The following is a 13202-nucleotide window of genomic DNA, read 5'->3' as shown; positions in this document are numbered from 1 at the left end:
CTGCCCTCGGCAAGGAACTCCGGGGAGCCGAAGCGCTGCGCTTGGAGTGGGTGAGGGGGAGGCTCGCGAGGGGGTGAGAGGCCGGTCACCAGAGGGCGTTGGGCGCAGACCGAAGAGGCTGTGGCTGTCAGGCTGAGGAAATGATACCCTGGGACAAAAGGACACACTCGTACATTTGGCACTCACTCTATTTGCACAGGAGTCTGCTGCGACACACTGCGTTGGCTGGAAGCTCAGCGCCACCCATCCATACGATGCAGACATTGTCCCGCGCTTATCAGCCCCCGGGTGTTTGCAATCCTTCACACATTTTATTTTCCCTGCTGCGTATTGCCCGTCCTATAGGGCCCCTGCTTGGTTAAACAGCATGTTGCCGAGTCCCCGGGTGTTCAGTGGGTGCGAGAGGACAGGGATCGGCTATCCGGAGGCACCGCAGCGTGCGCTCCTTCACGGCGGGGGGACTGGCGGGCACGGACCGCACGGCTTCCTCCAGGAGCTGCCTGGCTGTCTGGGGCAGGCTCCCTTGGAACATCATGAAGTCAATAATAATTCATCGAATTCAGAGGGCCTGACCTAGAGCCTATGGCTCCGAAAAAAGAAACTGAGAATATAATAGGCAGAAAGAGAGCCAGTCCAAAACGTACAGTCAAATAAAAAGCACGTTTCCCAAGGCGTTAGCTTGGTTCAGGCCCCCCCAGTTCTGTTAGCTGTGTGATCATGGGCAAGTTACTTAACCTCTCTGTACCTCCCACTTGTGATCTGTGAAATAAAGATAAGAATACCTATATCCTATGGGCTTTATGAGTTAAAAACACTTAGAACAGCACTATTTTATGGCTGCTGGTGTTTTATTAGTATCGAAATGACTTCTAAACAGATATGCCTGCCTCCCAGTGCCGCTATTTAATCTATACCCACCTAACTTGCAGGACTGTATTTTTACATGGCTATCGTAGAGGTGATAGATATAGCGATACTTACTGGATAGTTTTCAACAGAGGCTTGGTAGATTCATGTTCAAGTTTCTCAGTCTAACAGGTAGGGCCCCCTGAGCCGGTCCATTGAACTTTCTGGGCACACAACCCGCCACCACCTGATATTCCCCCCACGTATCCTATACTCACTCCAGCCACACCTAACTACCTGTCAGAGAAGTTAAGTGATTCCCAGGGTGAGAAGGCTACGAGGATACTCAGGGAGGTTAAGTGACATGTCTGAGGAGCCTCCCTGACTCCTCAGCCTTCACCGTTTCCATCAATCCTCTCCGCTGGCGTTCTCAGGAGCTGTCATCGCCCGAGATCCTGTGCTCACATTGTCTGTCCCTGCCGCGTGACTGAGCTTCTGAGGCCATCTCGTCTCATCCGTCTCTGGATTATCTGTGCCCGGTACTAAGTGGGGCGACCCCACGAGGATCAGCGCATGCGTGATGGAACAGGTGTATTCATATGTGCGCTTGTTTTTACGTTAATAAGACCCTGACTTCCAGTGCATTAATCAGACACACTAAATAGTGTTACTGCTAAGCGCTCATCCCATGCCTTCGCCCTTAATGAGAAATGCTCGTGGTGAAATTTTTAAAGGGAATGGCAAGCCAGACAGGGACTTCTGCTGATCAGGGAGATGTCAGCCCCCGCCAGGTGGACTCTAGCCTCTCTATTTGCCGTATCATTATGGAAAATGACAGATAACATGCTAGACTCAGAATTTCAGAAAAATAGGCAGAGTTCCGCCGTGTTTCTTGCTTTTGATCTTACCTATTAACATAAAGCGTCATAACTGGGCACGTGTGTGTGTAGGGAACACAGTTTTGTCACATGTATTTCACATGATTAGCTTTTTACTACAGTCTAATGAGAAGGGTGAGGCAAAGGGTATTTCTGCCAAATTACTGACAAAGAGCCTGAGGTTCAGGGAGTTAAATGAGGGGTAGTAGAGTCGGTAACTGTGACTGCAGAAGAAGAAGAAATGTGAAAGCTCTGGATAGATAGGCAAGTGACATTGATAAAGGACCACGATAATAAATTAGCATTCCCATCTTGACGGACTCAATCAGCAGGAACAAATTCACAGGGCAGGTAGAGAAGAGAACCAGGAGGGTCCTGTTACAATTTATCAAGTGGTGACTACCAGAGCCTCATTTTTCAAAGACAAACAAATCAGAACAACACCAGAGCACCGGCTATTTTACTTATTAAAGGTCCTGTACCTAGTAAGTGACAGGGCCCAGAATATGTCCCAGATTTTCTTTCTTTCTTTTAATTTTTTAAATTTATTGATTTGAGTGAGAGAGGGAGAGAGAGAGAGAAATGGCAGTTTGTTGTTCCACTTATTTACACACTCATTGGTTGATTCTTACATGTGCGCTGACCGGGGATCAAACCCACAACCTTGGAGTAATGGGGACCATGTTCTAAGCAACTGAGGTACCTGGCCAGGGCTGTCCCAGATATTCTGACTCCAGACTTGTGCATTCCCAAAATGCTTTCCAGAATTGTGAACTTCACATCTGGCCTTGAAAAGAGATGTGTCTGACCTGGCCTGTGTGGCTCAGTGGTTGAGCATTGACCTAGGATCCGGGCGATCGGGGTTCGATTCCCAGTCAGGGCACATGCCCGGGTTGCGGGCTCGATCCCCAGTTGGGGGCATGCAGGGGGCAGCCGATCAATGACTCTCTCATCATTGATGTTTCTCTCTCTCTCCCTCTCTCTGAAATCAATAGAGATATATTAAAAAAAAACAAAACAAAGGAAAGAGATGTGTCTGTGTGTGTGTATTTTAACATTGGGAATATCTCCGTAAGAGTCTCCAAAATCCCAAGGACCTGGCCATAACATGCAAACCCAAGGATCAAGAGGAGACCAGGCAGCGTTCAGTAATTTCCTTTTCTATTTTTCTAATCTCTTTGTCACTCCATTTTTCTTTGTAAAATGTGTCTTTCTTTCTTTTTCTCTTTGCCTCACACAGTAGAGTGCCAGTCAGTAATTCAAACAAAAGGAACACATAAATGGTACTTCAGTATTGAGTCCTGGGGGACTCAAGTGATTTATATTCTCTTTCTTCAGCAATATTTGCTATAAAGCTACTGAAGATAATATTTAGAGGAAGTGGATATTTTGCCCCAATTTCACCTCTTAATCCTTAGAGCCTTTCCTTGATATCTATCAGTAGTTCATAAAGACTTTAACATTTTATGAGCAATATGTTGACTTCCCTTTACAATGGCAAGGAAAAAAAATAAAAATAAACTCTCATTGAAGAAGACTACAGTGTCTCCCCATATGAAACTGGGTAATAAACCAAATAAAATAGGAACAAAAAATGGAAGTAGGTTCTAGATTTTTGTTCTATTTTGTTTTGTTTTTTCCCCCACACAACTCTACTCCAAATCTGTACAATGGTGTTACCGGCGGGGAGAGGTCCTTGTCCCCACCTGTTGCTCATGGGAGTGGGCTTCTTGGGCTCTCTCGAGAAAAGGAATCTTCTGAGGCTTGCATGGGAGAATCAGTGATTTTTATTTCCACGGAATCAAGCCCCTGAGTTTCCAAGGTCCCCTCTCCCTCCTTCCTGCCATGGAAGAAATATAGCCGTGGTTCCAATAAGGCTAAAATAAAGGGGAGTGTCCAGAGTTTTCGCTCCATGTTAGCTCATAGTCCAATCGAGCATCAGGCTAGCTCCAGCTGCAGTCGGTTAGTTCATTGTGTATAGGGTCTGCATGGCCACATGGCTGTGTGGCTATGAAGGAACACGGGCGAGTGCAAGAGAACCACAAGAGCCAAAAGAGACCTCTCTCCTTTGTTTGGGGGATTATGTATCCCCAAATTTTCAGGGGCTTAAAATGGCTCCACATCTTTTACCCAATGATTTCTGTTCCCAGGTTTGATTGATAAACACCTTCCCTAGGTCACCCCAATTTTACTGCGCATGCGCCAATCTCCCCTTTGTTAGAACCCTCCCCCCAGTGATCTGTGGGGAGTGGTCAAGTGGTTCCCTGGGGAGTGTGAAATTGCAGCTTCCTGGTGAAGCTGCCCAGATGGCCATGCTTATAGTGTCTGGCTTCCTTTTTTATTATTACTAACTAGCTAATTCCAACAGTATCACTGGGAAGATTTAGTTAGTTAGTTTAATCTTTTCCGTGGGAGAATAAAAAAGGACTACAGTGGGATTTTCATCAACCTATGTCAAGGATAGTAACTGAAGGTTACGATTATTGTTTTGAAATATTGGTGGGGAAGAGGCAGACAGAGATACAATAGTGATACTGTTTGTACCCGAGGACTAAAAGCATGTCTGCAATGTCCACTGAAATAGGTTATACTGCTTAAATCCTTTATAACTCCCAGATCTGACATTTATATTTTTAAGAGTTGATTTTATAGGAAATCAAAGCTGAGAAATCTGGAACATTTGATATTGAATAAAAACTGTGAGCTCAGGAATAATATTTTACATGCATGTATCTTCAAGTGTAAAGGGACAATCGACTTGATAATAGTACTTTGAAAGGATGCTGATTTAATACAGGTTTCTTTCCCTCCCCTAGCTACAATCATTTGTGTAGCTGATGTGGGTTTTCTTTTTAAAAATCTGTACACCATCTGTGTGATGTAATTTTTTAATCAACTCACTTCTTTAGGAACGTAAACATTGGTTTTAACAGGGAACTTTATACCTATACCTAAGAATTAAAAACAATTATTTTCACTTGCCAAAAGTACAAGGTAAACTTGGCAATAAAGTAAATAACTACCATGTTCTTAACCTTCTAATAAGGCACTTGAAGTATGCTTAAGTCTCTGAGCCCCAGGCCAGCTTTCTGCTTAGAGAAATCGGCACTGGAAGGAAACAGAAATGTCCTCTCTTGACATAATCAGAAGGTTGAAAGAGACTTGAAAAGCAGGTAACTTTGCCACCATACGATCCAGTGGTATGTATTTTCCATGTCTGTGTTCCACCAGAACTCACCACAGGGGTGTACCACCTGCAGCGTGACAAATACTGGGGACTCCTAACAAGTCTGGAGAGCCAAAGGTGAATTCCTCTCAGTTTTACATTCTCCAGCTGAAGAATGGAGGTGCTTACACCCACATTTCCAAACAGTTCCGAGGGTTACATAGAGTAGCGTTCTATCAAAATGCCAGGGTGTGCTTGTTGCTCAATTAATTCTGGTTACCCTCAACCCGCAGTCCAGTTTGTCTTTGCATCCTGTCTGTTCTACAGACATCAAGACTCCATTCATTTCAAGCCGCTGTCCTCATCCTTCACAGATCCTTTCTTCACATGAAAATCTTCTTAAACGTGTATAAGTCATCCCTCATTTTTCTAGAACACTCTCAGGTGTTTGTAGTCCTGAGGAAATCACATCCAATATTCTGACAGCCTCCACAAGTGTATCTGCCTGTCCTAGTAAAAGCTACACAGGCAAAATAAACAGATAGACAGATAAATTAAAAAATAAACTGATAGTCCGGCCAGTGTTGCTCAGTGGTTGAGCGTCAACCCAGGAACCAGGAGGTCACGGTTCGATTCCCGGTCAGGGCATATGCCTGGGTTGCAGGCTCGATCCCCAGTAGGGGGCGTGAGGGAGGCAGCCAATCAATGACTCTCTCATCATTGATGTTTCTATCTCTCTCTCCCCCTCTCCCTCCCTCTCTCTGAAATCAATAAAAACATATTTTTTTAAAAAGATGCTGTTCATAAGTGAGACTTTGAAATCACATTATTTGGGTGTAAGATCATGAGGAAAAGTAAGTTCCTCTTGTTAAGACAAAAACAGCTTTAAAAATCTCATTAGGCCCTTTTTAAAAGGCTCCTCAAACATCACATACCTTTTCCAAAACACTTCATTGATTTAAGTGTAAATTAATCAGAAAGGCATGGTTTCCATGTCCCTGAGAATGCACATGGAGTTTTACATCCAGATGCAAAATGCCTCTCCTGTTTTCCATCACTTCAAAATCAGAAAAGGTACTTTAGGTGCTCAAGACCCACCCAAAAGTGCTAAGCCTGGCCCTTGATTTTTGCAAAGCATGAGAAGTGATGACTTTGGCATGAGATTTCCTTGGTTCTCTCAATGAATGCTAAAGGAATGTGCATTCTCAGAATTCCTAACAGGAGAGGAGTAATGAATAAGCAATGTGACCTTGGTCATCTTTCCAGACTGTAGCAAGGCACAGCAGAAAAAACCAGTGTGTTCAAAGGTTGCAGACTGGTTTCCTGGCTTCCACTCTGACTAGCTGTTTCTGGTTTCCTCATCTGAAAAATTGGGGTGCTGGACACTGTCTATTTATCTTGTGGCTTGCTGTGCAATGGATAAGACATGATAAATCAACAAAAGTTTACGAAGCATCGCTTCTGTGCTACTGGGGATTCAAAGATAAATGAACGAAACACTGTTCTCTAATCTTTAATGAAAGTCCTCGTTCTGGGACAAGATACTCTGGGGGCCTACACTGGAGCTTCCTCTCTGGGATGGGGAGACCTGTGTGCGAGTCTAAAGGCTATAGAGACAGCGCACTCTGCTTCAGGGGTCCCCTTCTTCCTGGGTGAGAAATTGCTTTGTAAACACTCAGGTACTGAATTAGGAGGCACTGAAGAGCAAATGAATCCTCAGCAATACTTGTCATTATAACGATCATTTCCACGAGTGTTACTACTACTATTATGCAGATCACCATTTGGGATCCGAATTGTTTCTTAATGTTCACTCTTAATTGTGCTGGAGGAATTTTAAATTTCTTTTCAATCGTTCAGCCCCCTTTTTTAATTTCTCACCCGAGATATGTTTTTATTGATTTTAAAAAATATATATATCTTCACTGATTTCAGAGAGAGAGGAAGGGTGAGGGAGAGAGAGAGAAACATCAATGATGAGAGAAACATTGATCTGTCACCTCCCATAGGCACTCCAACCGGGATCAAACCTTAACCCTAGGTATGTGTCCTGACCGGGAATGGAACCTTCAACCTTTTGGTGTATATGAGATGATGCTCCAACCAACCGACCACTTGGCCAGGGCTCAGCTGTTCAGCCTTTTAGTGGGTTATCTTCGCTGTTCTATTTCTGCTCTAAGAGATTGAGTTTCCTGGCTTTGTTTCTTTTTATTCTGCTTTGCCATCTTCTTTTCTCCCTCTCTCTTTTCCAGTGAAATCTGTTCCGCATGTTGAGTTCCTCACACCAATCTGCTGGGCCATCTGATTTTTCTAACTCCAAATCTGGGTCTATTTCTAGCTAACTGTTGTCAACAACACCATAGTTATCTTTGCAGTCCTGTTCATTTGTTCATTACCTTAGATCATACAAGTCCTGAGTATTGACTATGTATCGGGCTTAGGGCGACATCTGGGAAACACAGATATGGATGATACAGTCAGTGCTTTCGAGGAGCTCAGAGTCAATCTAGCAAGGCTGATAGACAAGTCAACATAAAATGGTAGGACAGTGTGGTCAGCCTCATGCTACTGATGGGGACATGAGTGAAGCCTGAAGAGCGTAAGTCATACCTGTGATCCACCTGGAAAGATACAACGTCCACTGTCCTTTGAGAAGTATCCCGAGAGAGGAAGACAGCCACTTCTTGGTGCTCAGGGTCTGCTTAACAAGCTGATCTCAACTGCATCCCCAGAGTAGGAGCAAAATCTAGCGGCGATTCCAAGGAATGTCTCGGGGGTCCTGAGCTCCTCTATAATTACCAGTAGCACAACACATCTCCAAATATATATAAACTGTATTCTTTCTATGCAAAGTTAGGGCTGGGCAAGTCCCAAAGGAGCCACACCCTCTTACTTTTCTTCCTTAAGCCTCTACCCAGGCATTTCTGGGTCCAGATTTCTTCCCCTGAGATCTTCCCACTGTAAGGCCGGTCAGGCTCTAGTCTCCAAGTCCATGGCTTCCAGATAATTGGGTGAATGGAAAGTGTCCACCTAGCAGAGTTCATTGACAGGGAAATGAGTATGGGGCTGACCCACTGTTGGCAGGTTGCTTCTCCTTTGGAGCCCTCAACTGGCCAAGGACTCACCTACCAAATATTTTGAATACTAGTATGAAGCCTAGTGGCCAGTCCTTATTCCTGTCTGAATCCCAGCACCCTCCCAACTGAAAACTGGTATCAGAGCCTATGTCGCCAGAGAAGTAGGAGAGCTCTCCTTCCAGAAGGGTCTTGGCCCTACCGCTTTAAACTCTCATTTATAACTTGAGATCCCAGTATTTTTCCTTTTGGCCATTAAATGCAAAATATTAATTCATATTTTGTTATCAGATCATGAGACTGAAGCCAGCTTCCTTTTAACATTAGCTGATTTTAGTCTCATTAATACGGGGTGCATGGAGGGGTGGCCAGAAAGAAAGAAAGAAAAAGAAAGAAAGAAAGAAAGAAGGAAGGAAGGAAGGAAGGAAGGAAGGAAGGAAGGAAGGAAGGAAGGAAGGAAGGAAAGAAAGAAAGAAAGAAAGAAAGAAAGAAAGAAAGAAAGAAAGAAAGAAAGAAAGAAAGAAAGAAACCACAATTTTCATCTTCAGGAAGGAATGGGGTTGTGTGTGCAAGGTAGAACCTGCTGAGAAAGTGACGATCTGAAGGTGAAAGGCTGTTTGCCTGGAGCTCAGAATGTGTTGGAGAGCAGTGGGTGATGCTATTTAAAGGGCTGACTGAGGTCTGACCGCATGCCCTGGGTGGCCACAGGACAGGATTATACAATTAAGAGGAGCAGCCTCACAGTAGGGATTTCTCCAAAGATCTGTTTCCTGGCCCTCTGCTCTTTTTAGGTAGGTATTGACGGGCTACCTGAGAGGAAACTAACATATACTGAAACTAGACGTTGTTTCTTTCATTTGGTGCTTCAGTAAAACAACCCTCCTCACCCACAAAGAGTGTATGAGGCTCAGAGTGGTGATCGAACTGGTTAACCAGCTAGCTGGTCTAATTTACAGAACCAGTAACGTATTCAGCCAGGATTGGAAACCACACAGAGATGACTCCAAATGCTGAATTTTTTTTTGCAGGCATCGCACCTCCTACCCCCCATATCAGGGAGTTGACATTTTCAAAAGCCTGGGAAAGCTTTAGCTTGGCTGGTGCCTGCAGGACAAATAGATCGTGTGCTATGAAACAATAGTGGAGAGAGGAACACAGGCCTAATTGGGATTTAGAGACGTAAAATATATTTCCCTTCACAATTTCTTCATCTGAAAAATTAGGAGGTTATTGTGAAGAATAGACGAGCTAACATATGCCAGTCAATCCCGAGTGTGCCCAGCGGGATAGTAGACGCCCCATAGTAAGGATGCCTACTACTGCCAGGGCTGTTGGTTATCTACCAAGTTTTATTCCAAGAAAGTGATGACATGCCTTATGTAATTTCTGGGAAGAATACAACCAGTGAAAAATTAGGTGTTCCCTGCTCAGGCACAATGAGATAATTTGGGGGAAGAAAGCCAGAATATCATTATGCCCCATCCTTTTGGCAAGATGCATGCCTTTGGTTTTTTCTGCTTTGGGAAGATGCAGGAGCCAGTCTTACCCAGCTCCATTGCAATGAGTGGCTTCCATTGGGTTTCCTACTGGAAGATAACAGAAAACGTTGGGGGGGGGCAGGGAGGGGTACGATAGCACAATTATTTTTTTATGACATTGTTGCCTCCCTTCGATTTCCCGATAGTCCTCAATTCCAAAATACGTAGCACACAAGATCTGCTTTGAAGGAGTCTCTGGGGCTGCATTAGTGAGCCAAACTCCAGAGTACTGAAATAATTCAACCAAGACAAGACATATTATTAGACTGAGCAGATACTAGGTGCAGAGAGTAAATGTAATCTCAGCAGCAAACACAAGATTTTTTTCCTAGACTGCATTAATTTGCACCTGAGTGCCTGAACTATGTTTGGTCTTCTCCCTCACCCCAATCCCCACTCTTCTAACTTCATGTGTTGAAGACTACTCAGGTTTTTAACTAAATGAGTCTTCCCCAGGCCATAGTCGAGGGGATGAGTGACAGCCTGACCTAGAATTAGTTCTATAACCTTAGGCTCAGAAGTCAAAAGCCTTACCCAATTCTTTTCCTATAAAATGAAGGGGTTGAACTCGATGATCTCTAAGGAACCTTTTGGCTCTAAAAGCTTCTAAGTCTGTAACACCGAGGAGATAATATAACTTTTTCTCACCTCACAAGATTATTGCATGGATCAACTAAGAGAGTGGAGGTACTTGGAAATATATGGAGGGCCATACAGATCTAAACAGTAATAGCAGAAGTGTGCCTCAACCTTAGACTCTAGGACTGAGGACTTAAGACCTTGGAGTCCATTTGGTTTCATATACTCAAATGGCCTCCAGAATGGTGTTGGTTATGCTGAATCAGAATCACCTTGTTTGCTTTTAAAAAATACACATTCTCTTTGGAGAGTCTGATTTAGTTGGTTGACCATGGAATTGGGTCCATATTTATAAAACCACATGCAATTAAGGATTCTGATTCTGTTTGGGAACATATAACACTTGGTCTCTTCTATAGCAAGAGAATACATTATTTTAAAAGTAGGTTATAATAGTTACTAGTATTTTAATTTTGAGAGGTAATACTAGATTATATTTCATGTTGGAAATGTTGAGTTTAAAATCACACTCTTTCACTTATTAAGTGTGTAATCTTGAGCGAACGACTTCTCTGACCTTCAGTTTTCTCATATTTTAAAGGATACCAACAATAGGCTTTCTTTCTTTTTAAAAAAATATGTTTTATTGATTTCAGAGAGAGGAAGGGAAAGAGAGATAGAAACATCAGTAATGAGAGAGGGTCATTGATCGGCTGCCTCCTGCACGCCCCTGACTGGGGATCAAGGCCGCAACCGGGGCATGTGCCCTGACCGGGAATCAAACCGCAATCTCCTGGATCATAGGTCAATGCTCAACCGCTGAGCCACCCTGGCTGGGCAACAATGGCCTTTCCATCCAAAGTGCCTAGTTAATTAAAGAGATGCTGCATGAAAAGAAACGAATGGAGTGTGTTATAATGTTAGCTGCCTCCGTCTTTACTTACCCTTTAAAACGTCATAGCTATAGGATGTTGGCAAAACACAATGCTGCAGAATAATCGTATCATTAGTCAACACATCCCTCAGTTGCATAACAGGTGTGTAGATATCCTACCCCCTGAACGGATCCTGATACATAAGTTTATTTACAGGGACCTGCTTCTCTCTCGGAGACTGTTCAGTGGGTGGCGTTTGGGTGAGTAAAATTACCTCTGTTATTGTTAGCTTGTTTGAAAAGGTAGGGAGATATGCCCAGATATATGTCTGGTAGGAATTTTGCCTTACTTTTTAGCTATATTGATTTATACACAGACATGTTTGCCAAAGCAAGTGTATTTTCCTCCTTCAAATATTCTTTCCCATTTTTCTTCCATGCCATGTCTCTTGAGCAAATCAACTATTTACAAGGAAGTTGTTTTAATGACATGTTTATGAAAATACGGATCCTGGCGACAGTTTCCCTCTGGACTACCAGAGAAAAATTTGAACCCCCAGTTAGTAAATCCAAGATGAAAGGCAGGTTCAACTGTACATCAGATTGTATCCGAGGAACGGAAGTTGCTTTATAAACCTCAATTAGGCCTCATACCACCCCCCTGAGGCAAGAAAGAAGTATTAGGCAGTTTTATGGAGACACAAGCTGAAAACCCACGGAGAGGTTAATCAGTTTGCATCCGATGTCTTCTAGCTGGGCTGCCTTGAGTGGGGAACAAAACAGAATTTCTTCCTAGGGAGCAACTTACCTTCTTTTGATTTGCCTGATGACTAGAGTGTATGAAACTTCCAGGAAATGATGATGAATGTTCGAAAGAAACCCCGAGAAAGGATTAGCATGTGCTCCGCAGCTCCGCAAAGGAGCGATTTGTTGTTTCATGCGAAAGCAACTGCGCCTTTTTTTGTTTTGCCAAACGCTTCTGCGGAAATGACCCCTTTGAGGAAGGAGGGGAGGAAAGCCGGGCCATTCGCCATGAGGGTGGCGAGGGGCAGAATGTGTCTTTTTTCCCTGCCCGCCTCCTTCTGCATCGCAGCCGGAGCAGATGCCGCTCGCTAGAGGGCGCTTGAGGCAGAAGAAAATCCTCTGACGGTCCCTCCAACAGGCCCAGCTGCGGGTGCAGGCGGAGGCCCGCGCCCCGCATCCTGAGAGCCAGGCCCGCCGGCTTCCACCAGGCAGCGTGTCTTTAATAAACGAGCAGACAAAACCCTCCTTGGACAGCATGAGGCCGCTCGGACTAATAGAGAGGTTCTGTCCCCATGCTCAGGAATGTCATTTCAACTTCTTGCAGCGTTTGTCCGATGCATATGTAGCCGTGTTCCCTGGAATCACCCGCTTGATAACCGATCAGAGCTATAAACTCTATTTTAGGCATAATCGGAGATGCTGATGGGTCCCCCGCCCCCCCGCATCACACCTGTATGCCCCTACACGTGTGTAATGATGCATTAGGATCAATGTGCCAACTTCTAATGCTGGAGATCTGCTAAATCAGACTTAAGATCAATTACATTTCATTATTATGTTTCAATATTGAAAACAACCTGATATATGAAATTTGTAGTATTTCCTGGGGAAGGGGGGACGCGGGGAGGAGGAAAGGCCCCTCTTCACTCCTGGTTTTTTTCTTCTTTTTTTTTCAAAAACACAATGTGATCTATTTTTATTGTTTATTTTTTTTTGCCTCTGTAAGGCTCCCACGTTAAAACAAGAGGGGTCTGGAATTTTAATCAAGTTGTTTCTCTTTCAGGAAAAAAAGAAAAAGAAAATGCTAAGTGGGTAGTCCACAACACCCAGGCTGGCTTATTTGATAGCTTTGTACCAGGTCCCCTTAAATGTGTCTACTGCCCCCCACCCCCCACCTCCACGCCTCAGTTTCTGTGGAGAAGCTGAATTGGAGCTTATCTCTTTCCCAGCACCTGGGAAGATGGGAGATAGTGCCATTCTCAAAAGCTTCTCCAAAAGGCTCTCGGCACAGATGCGGTTTTCACAACAGTGTTTACACCTCCATTTACTGAACGCAGAATGGCCAGCTCAAGATTAGTAATTACAGTCGGTATTAAGAGATCCAGGCCTAATTTCAGGGACAGCTAAAACCAGCCGCCAAGACACCTAGAAAAGCACAACTCGGAATGCAGGCTCACCGGTGAGGTCAGCCCAAGAATCAATCCATAGCCACCGCCCAAGAAA

This window comes from Miniopterus schreibersii (assembly GCF_964146895.1).
Source record: "Miniopterus schreibersii genome assembly, chromosome: 18".
Classification (NCBI taxonomy): Eukaryota; Metazoa; Chordata; class Mammalia; order Chiroptera; family Miniopteridae; genus Miniopterus; species Miniopterus schreibersii.
The sequence above is the reverse complement of the archived record's forward strand: the minus strand, read 5'-3'. Positions refer to the sequence as shown.